The sequence below is a fragment of the Herpailurus yagouaroundi genome, unplaced genomic scaffold (genome assembly GCF_014898765.1).
Source record: "Herpailurus yagouaroundi ecotype Mexico unplaced genomic scaffold, PumYag 181, whole genome shotgun sequence".
Lineage (NCBI taxonomy): Eukaryota > Metazoa > Chordata > Mammalia > Carnivora > Felidae > Herpailurus > Herpailurus yagouaroundi.
In genome coordinates, this window is record NW_024412412.1 from 28,541,740 (window position 1) to 28,559,946 (window position 18,207).

General features: G+C 40.1%; 1 protein-coding gene and 1 pseudogene across 3 annotated transcripts in view; one reads left to right on the forward strand and one right to left on the reverse strand.

Annotated features, from left to right (window-relative positions):
- The first annotated feature begins 527 nt into the window (after window positions 1–527).
- WRN (WRN RecQ like helicase) overlaps window positions 528–18,207 on the forward strand; it is a 150,873-nt gene continuing 133,193 nt past the window's right edge. For 2 of the 3 annotated variants that reach the window (XM_040490189.1, XM_040490191.1), the window contains exon 1: window positions 529–718. The gene's annotated coding sequence lies outside the window, so the exon portion shown is untranslated. Of the gene's footprint in view, window positions 719–18,207 lie in introns of all 3 variants that reach the window. The other variant, XM_040490190.1, reaches the window with a different exon arrangement.
- Window positions 4,581–5,780, reverse strand: LOC121039801 (nuclear receptor subfamily 5 group A member 2-like; annotated as a pseudogene).

Below are 18,207 nucleotides of genomic sequence, written 5' to 3' on the forward strand. Positions count from 1 at the left end.
GCACCGTCCCCCGCCGGAGCAGCCGGGCAGGGGCATCGCCTGCGGCGCCCGCCGCCGCCGCCGCCCCTCCTGCGGCCGCTGCGGGGGCCGCCGCCTCTCTTCGGGCACCGGCCCGATACCCGCCGGGAGGGGAGGGGGGGGTGGCGGCGGGGGGCGGGCCGTGGACCCCGCCTCCTCCAGCACAGCCCGCTGAAGGGAAGAGAAGGTCTCGCGCTCTTCCTCGGGGCGCGCCCTGACCGAAGCCCGGCGCGCGGAGATGGACTATGAGTGCGAGGTGACTGGACAGGTGCGAAGATGGTAACGAGGACGGAGGTGGCGAGACTGTTGTGACTTCTCCACGTTCCTCCGGGATGCAGGACTCTGGCGGCCCAGCGGCATCCGCACAGGGACTACATTTCCCGGAATGCTCAGCGGTAGCGAGAGTCCTTGCGCATGCGCGCCGCCTGGCCCGCTGGGCTGGATGGGAGGGCTGCCGCGCACCACGAATGGAGGACGGGGGCGGGGCGGACCTCGGAGGGAGGGGTGGAGAAGATAGTTCTACCCCAGCTGATAATGTGCCGTGGGCGCCGTGACGCCAAGGCGTGCGCTCTGCAGCGCGGGAATAAGGTCTGTTGAGTTGGTGTCCGGCCTGGATGCCTGGCTTCCAGGCCCTGCTGTTGTGGCGCTTCACAATTCGTCCAGCTGAAGGAGGAAACCCGTTGAACTGGCTCTTCTCAGGGTAACGTGACTTCCCTACCCCTGTTTCAGCCAGCTCCAGACCCTGGGGTATCATTCTAGCCTTCCCAGACATTGGGGGTGCGTGCTCAGTCCCGAAGAGCAGGCCGCTGGGCAGTGTGTAGGAGGTGCGTTAAAACCCGCGACCTCCTGCCCCTTCCCACCTCCGGAGCATGCCGAAAAAGGGCCCCCCCATGCCGCAGGCCTTCCCAGGGCTTCTGTCAGCCAAAAAGTGAGCTTTCCCATTCCCTCCCACCTTCAGCTTGTGCCACCGGTTGCCTGTCTTGGGCCCTTGGGATTGTACCCTTCGGATCCAGCCTTTACTGCTGCAGAAATGGAGCCACTCCATATTTTCATAACAAAGTCGAGGGGAATAACCTATTACGTGTAATTTAGCAAATTAAGTTGGATTTCTTGAGTTTAAATCCTTTAACAGTAAGTTTTGAATAAAGAGCTGAAGGAAAGCTGGTTCTGTGGCTGGGGTGGGGCGGGAAGTGCAAAGGCCCTGAGGAAGCCTGTTTGGCGTGTTCAAAGAGCAGTCTAGGAGGCCAGTAAGTTAAAGCACAATGAGATAGTAAGGGAGAAGTTGGAGGAGGTGAAGTCAGACGGGAAAGAGCTGAGGACAGATAGTGTAGGACTTCATAGGGTATTTTGAAAATTTGGGTTTTCATTCTGAGGGAAGTGGGAAGCTATTGGAGAGTTTTGTCAGGGAAACATCATCATCTGAATGATCTTTAAAAAAAAACAAAAAACAAAAAACTGGTAAGGGGCACCTGCCTAGCTCAGTCGAGCCTCCAACTTTGGCTCAGGTCATGATCTCACAGTTTATGGGTTTGAACCCCAACAGCCTGTCAGCGCAGAAGCAACTTTGGATCCTCTGTCCCCCCTCTCTCTCTGCCTCTCCCCTGCTTGTGCTCTCTATCAAAAAATAAATAAAACATTTAAAAAAATAGAAAACACTGGTAAAATATATGTAACAAAATGTGCCACTGTAACAGTTTTTAAGTGGACAGCTCATTGACATTAATTACACTCACTATGTTGCACAGCCATCACCACTATTTAAAAAAAAATTTTTTTTTAATGTTTACTCATTTTTTTGAAAGGAGAGAGAGCACAAGTTGGGGAGGGGCTGAGGAAGAGGGAGACACTGAATCTGAAGCAGGCCTCCAGGCTCTGAGCAGAGCCTGGCACAGGGCTCGAATGCACAAACCCAGAGATCATGACCTGAGCTGAGGTCTGGTGCTTAACTAACTGAGCCACCCAGGTGCCCCCATCACCACTATTTTTAAAATTTTTTCACCCCAAGTTCTAACTGGTTAATTATTCAATAATTCCCCATTGCCCCTTCTGCCTAGTCCCTGGTAACCTCTAATATCTCTCTCTATGAATTTGCTCATTCTGGAATCATATAATATTTGAGTTCTTAAACACTTTTTAATTTTAATTTTTTAAAAAAATATTTGTGCTTTTGCATCTGGCTTATTTCATTCAGCATAACGTTTTCAGGGTTCATTCATGTTGTACCGTGTATCAGAACTTAATTTCTTTTGGCACACCTGGGTGGCTTAGTCGGTTAAGCGTCCAACTTCAGTTCAAGTCACTCTCCTATGGTTCGTGAGTTTGAGCCCCGTGTTGGGCTCTGTGCTGACAGCTCAGAGCCTGGAGCCTGCTTTGGATTCTCTCTCCCTCTCTCTACCCCTTCTCTGCTCACATTCTGTTTCTCTCAAAAATAAACGTTAGTGGCGCCTGGATGGCTCAGTTGGTTAAGCGTCCGACTTTGGCTCAGGTCATGATCTCACGGTTCATGGGTTCGAGCCCCGTGTTGGACTCTGTGCTGGCAGCTCAGAGCCTGGAGTCTGCTTTAGATTCTGTGCCTCCTTTTCTCTCTGCCCCTCCCCAACTCATGCTCTGTTTCTCTCTGTCTCAAAAATAAACAAACATAAAAAAAATAAAAAAGTTAAAAAAATAAAAAGAACTTATGGTGGAGTAATATTTCATTGTGTGTTTATATTCCGTTTTATGTTCATCTGTTGATGGACACTTGGTTTTTTTTTTTTTTTTTTACCACTTTTGGCTATTGTGAATAATGCTGCAGTGAACACTGGCTTACAAATATCTGCTTGAGTTCCTGTTTCCAATTCTTTTGGGTGTATATCTAGGAGTGGACTTGCTGGATCATGTGATAATTCTGTTTCAGTCGTTGAGGAGCTAACTGCCCAATCACATTGGCAGCACTGTTTTACATTTAACCAGTGATGTGGTAAGACTTCTAGTTTCTCCATATCTTCTCCAAATAATTTTCTTCCTCTTTCATATAATTCTTATTCCTAGGTGATGAAGTGAAGTGATATTTTATTGTGGTTTTGATTTGCATTTCCTTAGTGACTAATGATGTTGAGCATTTTTTTCATGTGCTTATTGGCTATTTGGTATATCTTCTTTGGAGCAATGTCTGTTCAAGTTTTTGCCCATTTTTATTTTTTTAAAGTTTATTTACTGAAAAAATTTTTAATGTTTATTTATTTTTGAGAGAGAGACAGAGTGTAAGTTGCGGAGGGGCAGAGAGGGAGGGAGGGAGAGAGAGAGAATCCCAAGCAGGCTCCTCACTGTCAGCGTGGAGCCTGATATAGAGCTTGAACTCATGAACTGTGAGGTCATGATCTGAGCTGAAATCAAGAGGTAACTGACTGAGCCACCCAGGTGCCCCTATTTGTTTTTGTTTTTAGTGGAAAACACTTTATCACAAAGTGATTGCATACTCAGGAAATATCTGGCCTCACTGTGCTAAATCAATGCATTCGGCTTGTCCTCTGCAGCCTAGTATCTATTTCCACCTTCAGCCATCTTTAAATGGGACGATAAAGGACAAGAGAGTAAAGAGCTGGATATGTTAATAGTCTTAACAGCATGGTGGTTGTATTCTATCAACTTAGTTGGATCCGTTCAGGTAACTTTTTTGTTTCCCTGTACAAGTCACAGTGCTTAATGAAGACTGCTGTGAAAAGCACTATTTTCCATTTGCACACAGCTTCCATATTCCCTGATCCCTCTGCACGGTTTTTAACAGTCACCCTTTATATTCAAAGTCTGCTTTGTATTGTCTTTCTCTCAAAGAGTTTTAAATTTCCTCCAAAAGTCCTAGGTGATCAGAAGCTACAGTATTTTGTAGCCACATCTACCCCTATGACTGGAAAAGGGAGAAATTGATTTTGTAACAGATACACTGAGAAATCAAATCCAGGATTCACTTTGTTCTTAAAACAGAGAATGAAACCACTGACTACCAAATGTGCTTTGATAGTGACTTTCAGTTTCCAAACTTCTGTTTCACTTTCCCAGATTAATTCAGTATTAAGTTTCAGGAAATAAAATAATTATGTAGTTAAACAGAGATACTTATACAAACAAGAACTGTGTTTACAATGTACCAATCTATTAAAATCAACAATAGACATAGATATTTAGAACTAAACCCCCAGCCAAGTAGACTAGCACTCACCATTTGCCTAAGCCCCATCCAATGACCGTAAACATCCTGTTGGAATCTGCTCCAAAAACAAAAGCTTTACCAACCAAATGTCAAAGTAAACAGGTAGTAACGACCTATTTGATACTAGTAACCAGTGGTATCATTTTCACTCTTCAGGGTTTAAATACAAGTAAATGTTGGTATTTTTTCTTTTAAGTTGGCACTATTATAACTTTTTATTTGGTAGTTTTTAAGAAGTTCCCTAGGTTGCTGGTTCACATAGACTTAAATTTTCTAGCCATAAGCCATCTGAATTAAAGGAAATAAGTAGACATTCTACTATTCAGAAAAAAAAAAAAACAGCCAAATTTACTATAGTTTACATGAAATGCTATTCCCCTCTCCCCCAAACTATGAATCCATATAATAAAAGCTGTGATAGTCCTGATGTCAAGGTTATAAGATTTTTCTAACTCTGTAAATCATGTAAAGAAGAAAAGTTAAGGAAAGTGTATTTTCAGCACTAAGAATGTTTTAATTAGGAACAGAGTTAGGTCTCTCTTGAAAGGGAGAGTCGTAAAAGCTGGTCACATATCTTAAGTTCGCTGAAGAAGTTACTACTTCTGGCCCACTCAACAGTGGAGAAGAGGGTTTGATCAGCCATTTTGCACATAAACCCAAACGTGCTCAGCTTTTTGTGCTTGCTTTAGTTAGCTTGCTCTTGCTGCAAATAGGCCATGACTTTGGCCTGGACTTGAGGCTCATCTGGTTCACACTTCACGAGTTGCAGTATCAGATGTGGGATGCTTGCTGGGGAGCTTGTCTGGTAACTGTCCATGGAGGAATATAACCCGTTATTGACTCCCGTGAGCTGGTGTCAGGGTCTGGGTACTCAGACTTGATGGCCTGGCTAGGGGACTGAAGTATGTTTGGTAACCTTGCGGGCTGCAATGAGGTAGCATTGTCATGCAAATGGAGGGTGTTACAAAGGGACTTCTGTCATAGTCTGTAGGAGGCAAGGCCTTTGGAGGCCTTTGGAGGTAAAATGCATGTTCTGGATTGCAGAAGAGATTCTGAGCTCAGAGGGCATTGCTTGGATCACGGGAGACATGGCTTCTAGCTTAAGTCCACTGGCTCGGATGAAGGCTTTTTTCTGTTTTAGAGGACCCATCTGTCTTGTACATTGGCCCAGATTTATTCCTTCCCCTGTGCATTTGGTTGGCCCTTTACTGCTTCTAGCTTCATTCCAACACAGAGACGTTTTTTAAATTGACAGTAAGAACAACGCTTTCTCTTTCTCTGTGTTTTATCAATTTGGCAGTTCTGGTGTTCTATACGTGTGTACCTTTTATTATTTTGGACTGTGCTTGAAAAACCCTTTGCAGCTTTCACAGGTGAGGAGCCCATAACGGTACCCAAACACTTTATTGCCACACACTGGACAGAGCTCTTCTTGATCTTCATCATAGGAGTAATTCAGCATTTTAACCTGAGACGCTTGCATGTTTTCTGGCATCTGCCCCTGTTCCCCATGCGACTGAGCCAGTCTCAGGGCTTCAGTCCCCACTTCTGGCAGCATGATAAGGTGGCTCTGGGTGGAGATAGGGAGTCCTTGTCTGTCCAGAAGCCCAGCACCTCCCTCTCCTGCCTCATTTACACCTCTCGTGTGTCCAAGAGCAGTCCTTCCAGCCCCAAGGGTGAGGGTGCTGGGAAGAAAGGGGAAAGATGAGGAGAAAAGGGGAGGTGAGTAGGACAGAGGAAGGCTGGGATGAGGGGTGATGACAGTCCCTTTGCCCATTTTTAAATTGAGTTGTTTATCTTTTTGTTATTGCATTGTATGAAACCTTCATAGTATATTCTCTTTATTAAACACTTACCAGAAATATGATTTGCAGATATTTTCTCCCATTCTGCGGATTGTCTTTACACTTTTGGATAATGTTCTTTTATTCATAAAAGTTTTAAATTTTGATAAAGTTCAGTATATCTATTTTTTCTTTTGTTGCTTGTGCTCTTGTTGTCATGTTTAAGAATTTGTTCCCAAGTCCAAAGTCATGAAGATTCACTTCTGTGTTTTCTTCTAAGAGTTTTTTATAGTCTTAGTAGCTCTTATATTTGAATCAATATATTTTGAGTTAATTTTTGTATATGGTGTGAGGTAGAGGTCCAAGTTCATTGTTTTTGCAGGTGGAAATCCAACTGTCTCAATATCATCTGTTGAAGACTTCTTTTTTCACTGAATGGACTTGGCATCCTTGTCAAAAATCAGTTGGCCATAAATGTAAGAATTAATTTCTGGAAGCTCAATTCTGTTCCACTGATCTATATGTTTATTCTTATGCCAGTACAACACTGTTTTGGTCACTGTAGTTTTGTAGTATGTTTTGAAACTGGAAAGTGTGAGTCTCCAACTTTATTCTTTTTGAAGACTGTTATGGCTCTTCAAGGCCCTTGGAATTCCATAAGAATTTGAGGATTGGCTTTTTCATTTCTGGAAAAAAGGCTGTAGGAGTCTTGATAGATATTACATTGAAGCTGTAGTTAGCTTTGGGTAGCATTGGCACCTTATCAATCAATGTTAAGCATTTCTGTCCATGAACATGGATGTCTTTCCATTAATTGGTATCTTTAAAATCTTTTTCAGCAGTGTTTTGGAAGTATTCAAGTTTTTCACCTTCTTGGATAAATTTACTATTAGGTATTTTATTTTATTCTTTTAGGTGCTATTATAAATGAAATTACTTTCATAATTTTTTTTCAGATTGTTCATTGCTAGTGTGTAAAACACAGCCGACTTTTTGTGTATTGATCTTGTATCCTACAACTTTGCTGACTTTTCTTATTAGATCTAGTGGATTTCTTGTGGATTCTTTGGGATTTTTGTATGTAGGATCATGTCATCTGTGAATAGAGATAGTTTTAATTTTTCATTTCCAATTTGAATGTTTATCATTATTATTTCTTTACGTGTAATTTCTCTGGCCAGAATTTCCCAAACAGTGTTGAATAGTAGTGGTGAAAGTGAATATCCCTGCCTTGTCCTTTTTTTTTTAAACTTTTTTAAAGTTTATTTATTTTGAGAGAGATTGAGTGGGGGAGGGGCAGAGAGAGAGGGAAAGAGAGAATTCCAGGTAAGCTCCACACTGTCAATCTTTTCACCACTGAATATATTAGCTATGAATTTTTTTAAGTGTATTTATTTATTTCGGGGGGTGGAGCAGAGGGAGAGGGAGAGAAAGAATACCAAGCAGGCTCAAACTCACGAACCCTGAGATCGTGCCCTTAGCCAAAACCAAGAGTTGGAAACTTAACTGACTGAGCCACCCAGGTGCCCTGCTTTGGATTTTTGATAAATGCCTTTTAACATATTGAGGAAGTTCCTTTCATTATTAGTTTTTTGAGTCTTTTTTTATCATGAAAGAGTGGTGGATTTTTCAGATGTTACGTGTGTGTGTGTGTGTGTGTGTGTGTGTGTGTGTGTGTGAACTGAGATGATTATGTGGTATTTTTCTTTCATTCTATTGAAGTGATACATTTGCACTGATTCATTTTCTTATGTTGAACCACCCTTGCATTCCTGTGATAAATCTCACTTGGTTATGGTGTGTTATTCTTTAAGTTGAATTATCTTTTAACAGAATCACTTTGGCCACTGTTTTGGGAATAGATTGTAGAGACAAGGAGATAAGAGGTAATGTGGCTTGAACCAGGATTTTAGCTATGAAGGTGGTAAGAGAAGGTGGATTTCAGCTTTATTTTGAAGGTAAAATTTTTGCTGCTAGATTGGATGTGAAGTGTGAAAGGAGAAGAGTCAAGGATAACTAAGGTTTTTGGCCTGAGCAATCAGAAGAAGGATGGAGGTGCATTTACTGAAAACTGTAATTTATAGAAGGAGTAGTTTGGGGAGACTTTTATACATACCCACTGTGATTTGCCCATTAGACACTCAAGTGTTTAGTAAATAATTGGACATACAAGATTGAAGTTCATAGGAGTGGTCTAGGTGGTTTATATAAGTTTGGAAGTTGTTAGTGTGCTATAGATAATTTTAAAGCCATCAGACTGTTATCTTCAAGGGAGTGAATGTAGAGAAGAGAATGAAAAGGTCTATGACCTGAATCTAGAATGCTATGAGGTTTAGAGATTGGGGAGTTAAGGAAGGACTAGCAAAGGTACTGAGAAGGATTCTTACTGATACAGGTGGAGAATAATTGTCACAGATGCTTAATAAAGTGTTTGAAGAAGGATGATGTGGGGGGTGCCTGGGAGGCTCAGTCGGTTAAGTGTCCAACTGTTGATTTCTGCTCAGGTCATTATCTCATGGTTTATGAGCTCGAGCCCCGCATTGGGCTCTGTGCTAATGGTGTGGAGCCTGCTTGGATTTCTCTCTTTCTCCCTCTCTCTCTCTGCCCTTACCCTGCTTGTACTCCATCTCACTCTCAAAATACACAAGCAAGCAAGCAAGCAAGCAAGCAAACTTCTCAAAAAAAAAAAAAAAAAAAAAAAAAAAAGAAGGTGGATATGACTAATTGTGTTATATGTGGCTGGTGTATTGAGCCAGATGAGGACTGAGAATTGACTGTAGGATTTGGCAACATGAAAGTCTTTGGTAAACTTAATATGAGCCCTTTTGGTGGGGTGGAGTGATACAGTGAGTTTAAGAGACAATGGAAGGAATAGAAATTGAGACACTAGTGTAGATGACTCTTTTGAGTAGTTTTTCTATAAAGGGGAGAAAAAGAATGGAGCAGTTAGCCCAGAGTCAAGTTTGTGTTTTTAAGATGGAAGAAATTGCAGTATGTGTATATACTGATAGGACTTTGGGACTTTTCTGGTAGACTAGTAGAGAGAGCAAAATTGGTGATTTGGGAGAGAGGTGAAAAGTGCCCGTGAGTAGATGAGAGAGTATGGAATCTAGTACACATCTGGAGGGGCTGGATTTAGGCACACAGATAGCTCACAGGAGATATATAAATGTATATGTATCTATCTATACATATATATATATATTCTGTTTCTATATACATATATATGTATGTGTGTGCATATATGTGTGTGTATCCTGGTACCTATGTCAATATTGATGTCAATGTGTATGTGTAGATTTCTCCGCCTCCTTAGTAGCATGGGCAAGTTCCCAATTCCTTATCGTGAGAGATGTATACTATAATATATATACATATATATATATATGATTGCATACATTATATGTTATTATAGATTTTATTATATGCATATGTATACAGATACTATATATATACACCACCTATATACATGTATGCATCTACATCTATATGTAATCTGCAGTTGGCAAGCTGGAGACATAGGAGAGCTGAAGGTACAGTTCTAGTCCAAGTCTGAAGGTCTGAGAACCAGGAGAGCTGATGGTATACGTTTCATTCCAAGTCTGAGTTTAAAGGCAGGAGAAGACTAATGACCTAGCTTGACTGCAGTCAAGCAGAGAGAGTGAATTTTTTCGTACTCAACCTTTTTGTTCCATTTAGGCCTTCAGCAGATTTGAAGCTCACCAACATCAGGGAGAGCAATCTGTTGTATTCCATCTACTGATTGAAATGTTGGGGCGCCTGGGTGGCTCAATCAGTTAGCATCAGACTTCAGCTCAGGTCATGATCTCACAGTCAGAGGGCTCGAGCCTCATGTGGGGCTCTGTGCTGACGGCTCAGAGCCTGGAGCCTGCTTTGTATTCTGTGTGTGTGTCTCTCTCTCTCTCTCTGCCCCTCCCCCACTGGTGCTTTGTCTCTGTCTCTGTCTCTCAAAAATGAATAAACATTAAAAAAAAAAAGCAAATGTTAACTTCATCTAGAAACACCCTGACAGACATGCCTAGAATAATTTTAACTAAATATCTTGGCTCAGTGTGGCCCATTCAAGTTGACACAATAAAACTAGCCATCATGGCAGAGTATATGGGCATAGATACAATTATGTGAATACATTTCAGGGTAAGGCCATATGGAAGTTCTTTTTTAATTGCTTTTATTTTCAGTGAAATCTGAAGTAAGGTGGTCAGCTGAAAGTGAGGATGGGGGAGGAGATATGATAGGTTTAAGCAGAGAGGAAATGATATGAAATAGTTATTTAAAAATTTTTTTTTGAATATTTATTTATTTTTGAGAGAGAGAGAAAGAGAGACAGCGTGAAGTGAGAAGGGGCAGAGAGAGACGGAGGCAGAATCTGAAGCAGGCTCCAGGCTCCAAGCTGTCAGCACAGAGCCTGACACAGGGCTTGAACCCTTGAACCATGAGATCATGACCTGAGCCAAAGTTAGACACTCAACCAACTGAGCCACCCAGGTGCCCCTGAAATAGTTATCTTAGAAGGAGAGGATAGGAAATAGATAAGTGAAAAGTTGTAGAATTGCTAGGAAGACATTTGGTGGTCATAAATTTAAGGTGAGACCAGTCAGCATGGTTGGGTTTTTCACCTGCTGCATTCAGTTAGCTGCATAGGTACAGGCATAGAGTAGGCAGAGAATTTGTTTTCTTCAGGCAGGGTGAGAGTTTTAACAGGAGAGAATAATGAAGCCAAAGATGCACAATGAAATTAAGGGAGTATGAAAGTAAGTGGTTATAATTTTGCAATTTAAACTGCTCAAGGAGGAAGTAAGGACTACCTGGTGGTGAGGAGAGTGGAAAAGTAGGACCATTGGATTATAGGTCCTACTTGGATCAAAGGATTTTTTGAATTGAATTTCTAAAGGGAATGAACTTGGAAAATAGGAGATGTTGATTAGAGAATGAGATGCTTAGAATTGAGATTATGGAAGGATTCAGTCATTGGTAATGACATGGCATCCCTATGGGAACAAATGAGCAGAGCAGGGTGTAGGCAAGACAATTGGAGACCTACTCAGAAAACTGAGAGGCACTGTCTTTGGAAATTTTGCATCAAACGTTGTAAGCCCTTGGACAAGTAGAGAGGAAAAGAGGTAGGATGTAGATTAAATGATTATAATACTGATGGTGATGGGTGATGGTCCATTAACATGCAACTCAAATATCACCAACTTGTTCTATACCCAACACTGAAAAGTTAGATATTGAGTTACATATGGATATATTGCAACTCATAGTCAACCCACAACGCCTTCATGGACTTCTGTTCTTTGACCAAAGTGTTCTTATAAGAGTGGCAGGTGATGGATGGCATCTTTTCTTAGTTGTTAATTTGAAGTCTTTCACCAAAGGCTTCTGTAGGAATTTTTCCTGGCTTTCTGTGTAGTCTTCTTTGCCTTGTCTTCTCTTTCAGGGTTGTGAATAATTTATTGGTGGAAAGCAGGCAGAGAGGTAGGAGTATTCCATGACTGAGCAATTTCATGTCTAGGAATCCATCCTATAGAAGTAATAATATGAATGCCTAAAGATACACATAAGGGTGTTCACTGACCATTATTTGTGATAAAACTTGTAAGTAAACTGTCATCAATAGGGAATAAACAAATTATGATAAAGAAAATGGAATTCTGTATAGTCTTTAAAAAATCAGTTCAAGAAGTAGTATTAGATTTTATTTATTCCATCCCATCAACAGGGATGTTATCATTGCAACTAATGAAAAACCCAAGTCAAACTAGCTGGAGCAAAAGCATCCCATCTTATACATTGTAAAGAGAATCCTCAGGACCATTTTGCATTTGACAGTTATGGACAAAGGATGGAGACCAGAGAACTGAGACCTAGGCTTTAGTTCCTGCCCCTGAATTGGTTATATGGTAGGGGGAATAGAATTTCCCCACTGATCTTAAAACAATTGGGTTTCATTCCTGGTACTGGCGATGAGGTTATTCTCATCGAAAAAACTTTGCTGTTAACGTTGGGGGGGTGGGGAGGGGAGGGCGAAATGGGTTTGTTACTTCCTTCTTTCTAGTGTTAAGGTAATCAGCCTATTTTTGCTCCTCTCATTCATAATTTTATTAAAACCATGAGAATTTGTTTATCCTCAGCATCCCAAGTTGGAAAAATATAAGTCACTATTGGTTTCATTATTTACAGAGGCTCATATTACTCTCAGATTGAAAGAAGGAGGTAGATAAGAGGGAGGGTGGGAGAGAGAAATATGGTTGCTGAGAAACAAATTATAGAATCTTAAAAATCTCCCTTCACATACCTGACCTCAATTCCATTTTTTTCCCTATAGGGATCCCTGTTAACTGATACATATCCTTCTGGATTGTTCTTTGCATTTACATTTTGTATTTTAAATTTTAAATAGAATTTCATTTTTATTTTTATAAGTTTTTTTAATGTTTGTTTATTTTTGAGAGGGGAGGTGGGGAAGGGGTAGAGAGAGTGAGGGAGACACAGAATCCAAAGCAGGTTCCAGTCTCTGAGCTGTCAGCACAGAACCTGATGCAGGGCTCAAACTCATGAACTGTGAGATCATGTCCTGAGCCAAAGTCTGACACCTAACCGACTGAGCCACCCAGGCACCCCTCATTTTGTATTTTAAAATTTAAATGGTAACTACTACTTATACTTAGTTTTTCCTGTTTGACTTTACGTATGTTAATAGAACTTGTCAGTAGTTCTATTGTATTTTTTTTATGAACTACTTATTCTGTATTATGGATGTGTCATTGTTTATTTACTTTTTAAAATTTAGATTCAAGTTAGTATACGTTAACATATAACGTATTGGTTTCAGGAGTAGAATCCAGTGATTCATCACTTACATTTAACACCCAGTGCTCATCTCAACAAAGTTCCCTCCTTAATGCCCATCACCCGTTTAGCCTATCCCCCCAACCAACCACCCCTCCAGCAACCCTTAGTTTGTTCTCTGTATTTAAGAATCTCTTATGGTTTATTGCTTCTCGGCCTTTTGGCTGAGATCAAGTGAAGAATCTCATGGTTTGCCTCCCTCTGTGTTTTTATCTTATTTTCCCTTCCCTTCCCCTGTGTTCATCTGTTGTGTTTCTTTAATTCCACATATGGGTGAAATCATATATTTGTCTTTCTCTGATAGACTTGTTTCGTTTAGCATAATACATTCTAGTTCCATCCACATTGTTACAAGTGGCAAGATTTCATTCTTTTTGATTGCTGAGTAATATTCCGTGTGTGTGTGTGTGTGTGTGTGTGTGTGTGTGTGTGTGTGTGTGTGTACACCACATCTTCTTTATCCATTCATCAGTCAGTGGACATTTGGGCTCTTTCCATAATTTTGCTATTGTTGATAGTGCTGTTATAAACATTGGGGTGCATATGCCCCTTCGAATTAGCATTTCTATATCCTTTGGATAAATTCCTAGTAGTGCAATTGCTGGGGCATAGAGTAGGTCTATTTTTTGTTGTTGTTAATTATTTTTTTTTCAATATATGAAATTTATTGTCAGATTGGTTTCCATACAACACCCAGTGCTCATCCCAAAAGGTGCCCTCCTCAATACCCTCACCCACCCTCCCCGCCCTCCCACCCCCCATCAACCCTCAGTTTGTTCTCAGTTTGTTTTTTTTTTAATTTTTTTTGTAACGTTTATTTATTTTTGAGACAGAGAGAGACAGAGCATGAACAGGGGAGGGGCAGAGAGAGAGGGAGACACAGAATCTGAAACGGGCTCCAGGCTCTGAGCTGTCAGCACAGAGCCCGACGCGGGGCTCCAACTCACGGGTTGTGAGATCATGACCTGAGCCGAAGTCGGCCGCTTAACCGACTGAGCCACCCAGGCGCCCCTGTTCTCAGTTTTTAAGAGTCTCTTATTCTTTGGCTCTCTCCCACTCTAACCTCTTTTTTTTTTTTCCTTCCCCTCCCCCATGGGTTTCTGTTAAATTTCTCAGGATCCACATAAGAGGGAAAACATATGGTATCTGTCTTTCTCTGTATGGCTTATTTCACTTAGCATCACACTCTCCATTTCCATCCATGTTGCTACAGAGGGTCATATTTCATTCTTTCTCATTGCCACGTAGTACTCCATTGTGTGTATAAACCACAATTTCTTTATCCATTCATCAGTTGATGGACATTTAGGCTCTTTCCATAATTTGGCTATTGTTGAGAGTGCTGCTATAAACATTGGGGTACAAGTGTCCCTATGCATCAGTACTCCTGTATCCCTTGGGTAAATTCCTAGCAGTGCTACTGGTGGGTCATAGGGTAGGTCTATTTTTAATTTTTGGAGGAACCTCCACATTTTTTTCCACAGTGGCTGCACCAGTTTGCATTCCTACCAGCAGTGCATTTTCCGCATCCTTGGCAACATCTGTTGTTTCCTGAGTTGTTAATTTTAGCCAATCTGATGGGTGTGAGGTGGTACCTCAGTGTGGTTTTGATTTGTATTTGCCTGATGATGAGTGATGTTGATGATATTTCATCATTTTGCCTGATGAAAAGTGATGTGAAAACACATGATCTTTTCATGTGTCTGTTAGCCATCTGGATGTCTCCTTTGGAAAAGTGTCTAGTCATGTCCTCTGCCCATTTCTTCACTGGATTTTTTTGTTTTTTGGGTGTGGAGTTTGAGTTCTTTTTTGGATATGTCATTTATTTAAGTGTTAATTTACCCTACTAATTACTTCTAGTATTTTTGTTATTACAGACTGATATAATGTATACATCTTTGTGCATATATGCATGTATTTCCATAGGATAGGTATCATTGCAGGCTTAAAGGGTATGCAGTTTAAAATGTTGATAATGTCTACAAAATGTCTTTGAAAATGATAAGGCTGGTTCCTGTTCTCTTGCAAGTATATTGTATATGATTAACCTTTAAAATTTTTGCTGACAGTGGTATATCAGAATTACAGACAGTTTTGTTGGCCTCATTCATTGAGTACTTTGTTCTTTCTTGAAGATGAGAAATCTCCTTTATGGTATGTCAGATTTCTATATTTGCATGGATCTGTTTCAGAACTGGTATATTTTATTCTGTTGATTTGTATCTTTTTTTATACCAATTCCACATAATTTGAATTACTGTTGTTTTGTACCATTTCATATTCAGAGTGAGCTTCCCCTTATTGGTCTTATTTTTCAAAAAAATATTTACTACTTTTGAGCATTTTCTTTTCCTAGAGAACTTTAATATAAACTTGTGTGATTTGATGAAAACTCCTGCTGACATTTTTTCTCGGTATTACTTCTTGAGTGTACTGATTTAATTAATGTGGTTACAATTTTGAGACTAACCATCCAGAAACTAAGTGTGTCAAATAGCCCTTTTTGGACGTCCTAGTAAACTTTTCTAGTTGTCTTTAAAGTGGGTCTCTATGTTTTATGTTAGGTTTATTTCTTGGTAGGTTGTCGTTTTGCTTTTATTGATTTCAGATATAAATTATATTTTCAAATTGATTCTTGCTCATATATAGAGAAGTACTTACTTTGGGTAGGCTTATCATGAATCTGGTCATTCAGAATATTTGTTCCTTTTAATCAAATAAGATACCCTCATGATACTATGGAAAAATTACTTATTTTAGGAGACTTTAGCTTTTTGATAAGAGTTAAGCTTGTCTCTTGTAAAAGCTGGTTAGTAGTAGCAGTCAACCTCTTTTAAAGTTGATCTTTTTTTTTGATAAAATGCTTAAAAATGGGAGAATTAAGAAAGAGGATGGTTGTTGAATAATTTCTTCATGGGAAAATAAGTAATTAGTATAATTTCACATTTTCCCAAAAATATGTGAAACCAGTGACCTTCTCTCCTAAGCCTACTTTAAATTTTTGTTACTTTCTGACTTCCATTTTCTTATCTCTACATTTCTATGATCTTTTCTTCCATCTTTAGTCTGATATGCTAGGGGAGGGCAGAGATTCACCCCCTTTTTAGGCTTGTTGAAGCCCAGAGGATAGAGGGATGGGAGATATTCGTAGTCTGTGGTAGCATTGATAGACGCCATTGGAAAAAATACCAAAGCTTTGTTTCTTCTAGAAATTTTGACATGCAGCATGAGGCATTGCCTACTGGCACCTGATCTGCTTTTGCTGTTCATTCATAAAATGAAGGCACTGAAGTACAATAGAAACACAATTGGACTAGACAATAACTTTTGCCTTCTAGGAGGTGTATAATCACAAAATTGCCGATTTTTCCTTTTATTCATTTAAAAGTTTTTTTAAGTTTATTTATTTATTTTGAGAGGGACAGAGACAGCATGAGTGGGGAGAGGGACAGAGAGAGAGAGGGAGAGAGAGAATCCCAAGCAGGCTTTGTGCTGCCTGTGCAGAGCCAGAAGTGGGGCTCAAACTCATGAAACCACGAGATCATAACCTGAGCCGAAACCAAGAATCAGATGCTTAACTGACTGAGCCACCCAGGTGCCCCTCTTTTATTCATTTTATATAAATTCATCCTGTTTTAAGAGGTTCTTATGAAAGATTTGCATTGGATAAACTTATGGTTGCTTTCAGAATTATGTATTAGTTTCCCAACGTCTTTTTTACCCAGTCCACATTTTTATTTTTCATCCTTCCTCCCACACTTACTGGTCTTGTGGTAGAATTTATGCATTTTTCTTTCTTTTTTTTTTTTTTTAAGTCTTTAATGTTTATTTTTGAGGGAGAGAGAGAACGACCAGTGGGGCAAGAAAGAGGGAGGTGGTGCGAGAGAGAGGGAGACAGAGGATCCGATGTGGGCCCCTCGCTGAGAGTGGAGAGCCCGATGTGGAGCTCAAACCCACGAACCGCGAGATCATGACCTGAGCCAAAGTTGGACGCTTAACCGACAGCCACCCAGGTGCCCCATGCATTTTTCTTTCTGTGTGGCATTGCTGAATTTCAACACAGTGGATTGCAGAGCTTTGCATCCTGAAGTTAAATATTACTCCCACTTAGTTGCTATAAGTTTCTGTTAAATTGCTATTTACTGTTATTTTGATTCTTATTTTAAAAGTTTTCGAAACTCTACATATGAAGTTATGAAACTTTTGTTGTATACTTTGGCTATTTTATCTTTATAATTCATTTTTATTTAAGATAAGGAATTAAAGAAAAGGATTAACCACACAATTTTATTTTCAGTTATATTTGTGTGTTACTAGAATGTAGGCACAGGAAACTTCTTTCAACAGGCTAAAAAAATAAGGAAATATATTATTAAAATGTAACGTGAAGGCTAAGGCAGGGCTGATTAGTTAATCTGCCTTTGTCCATTGACTGTGACCCCACTCTCGTCTTTGCTTTTTTCTGTGTTTTGGATTTCTATTTAAGATGGCTTTCTCCTCCAGCTGACTTCCATTGTAGTAGCAGAATGGCTGTAGATGGCCCAGACTTCACATTCTCAAATAGAGGGCATCTCTTCAAATCACTTTCTTACCAGTGCAAGACAGTATTATCTTCAGGAACCTTCTTCTTGTGTCTCATTGGCCTAAATTAGGTTGTATATTTTATTCTTAAGCCAAATTTGGGGGAATGCCTTGAGTTTAACCCGAGTTTCTGAATCATCATTGTCCCAAAGGGCATGAGGTTACCTTTAGATCACTTGGGTTTCTCATGGGAGCTGGGAGTGAGGGCAGTTTTCCTGAAGCATACTGGCTTTGTGGGTAAATAACTAGTCTTTTCTAAATTAAATTTATGGTACTGTAAAAAGGGTGCAGGATGGAATGGATGGTGGGCAGGCAACCATCAATGTACACTTGATAATGAGTCCGATGAAATTTCATCTCAGGCCATGTGAAGTAACAGGAATAAATGTAAAAGGAAAAATAGGCAGCCTAAGCAAGTTTTAAATTGACTTACTTGAAAACTTTCTCTGCAGTTTCTCCCATTTTATAATGGTTGATTTCAGCTGACTGGCTGTAGCTACTTACAGAACAGAGGAAATTCATTAAAAATAATGAATTATTCAGTTGGATAGTGAAATTCAGTTATAAAGCACTTCATGAGCTATGGACTCAGTTCAGGTCAAGTCGTGTTCCTGGTTTATGGGCAGTGCGGCTTCTCACAATGACACAGCATAGAGTGAGGCTTTATCCTTTCCCCTGTTGCTAGCGTTTTAATGGCATTTTCTTATATTTGATTGGTTTCATTTACACTTTATTTCAGTTGACCTTATTAATACAAAT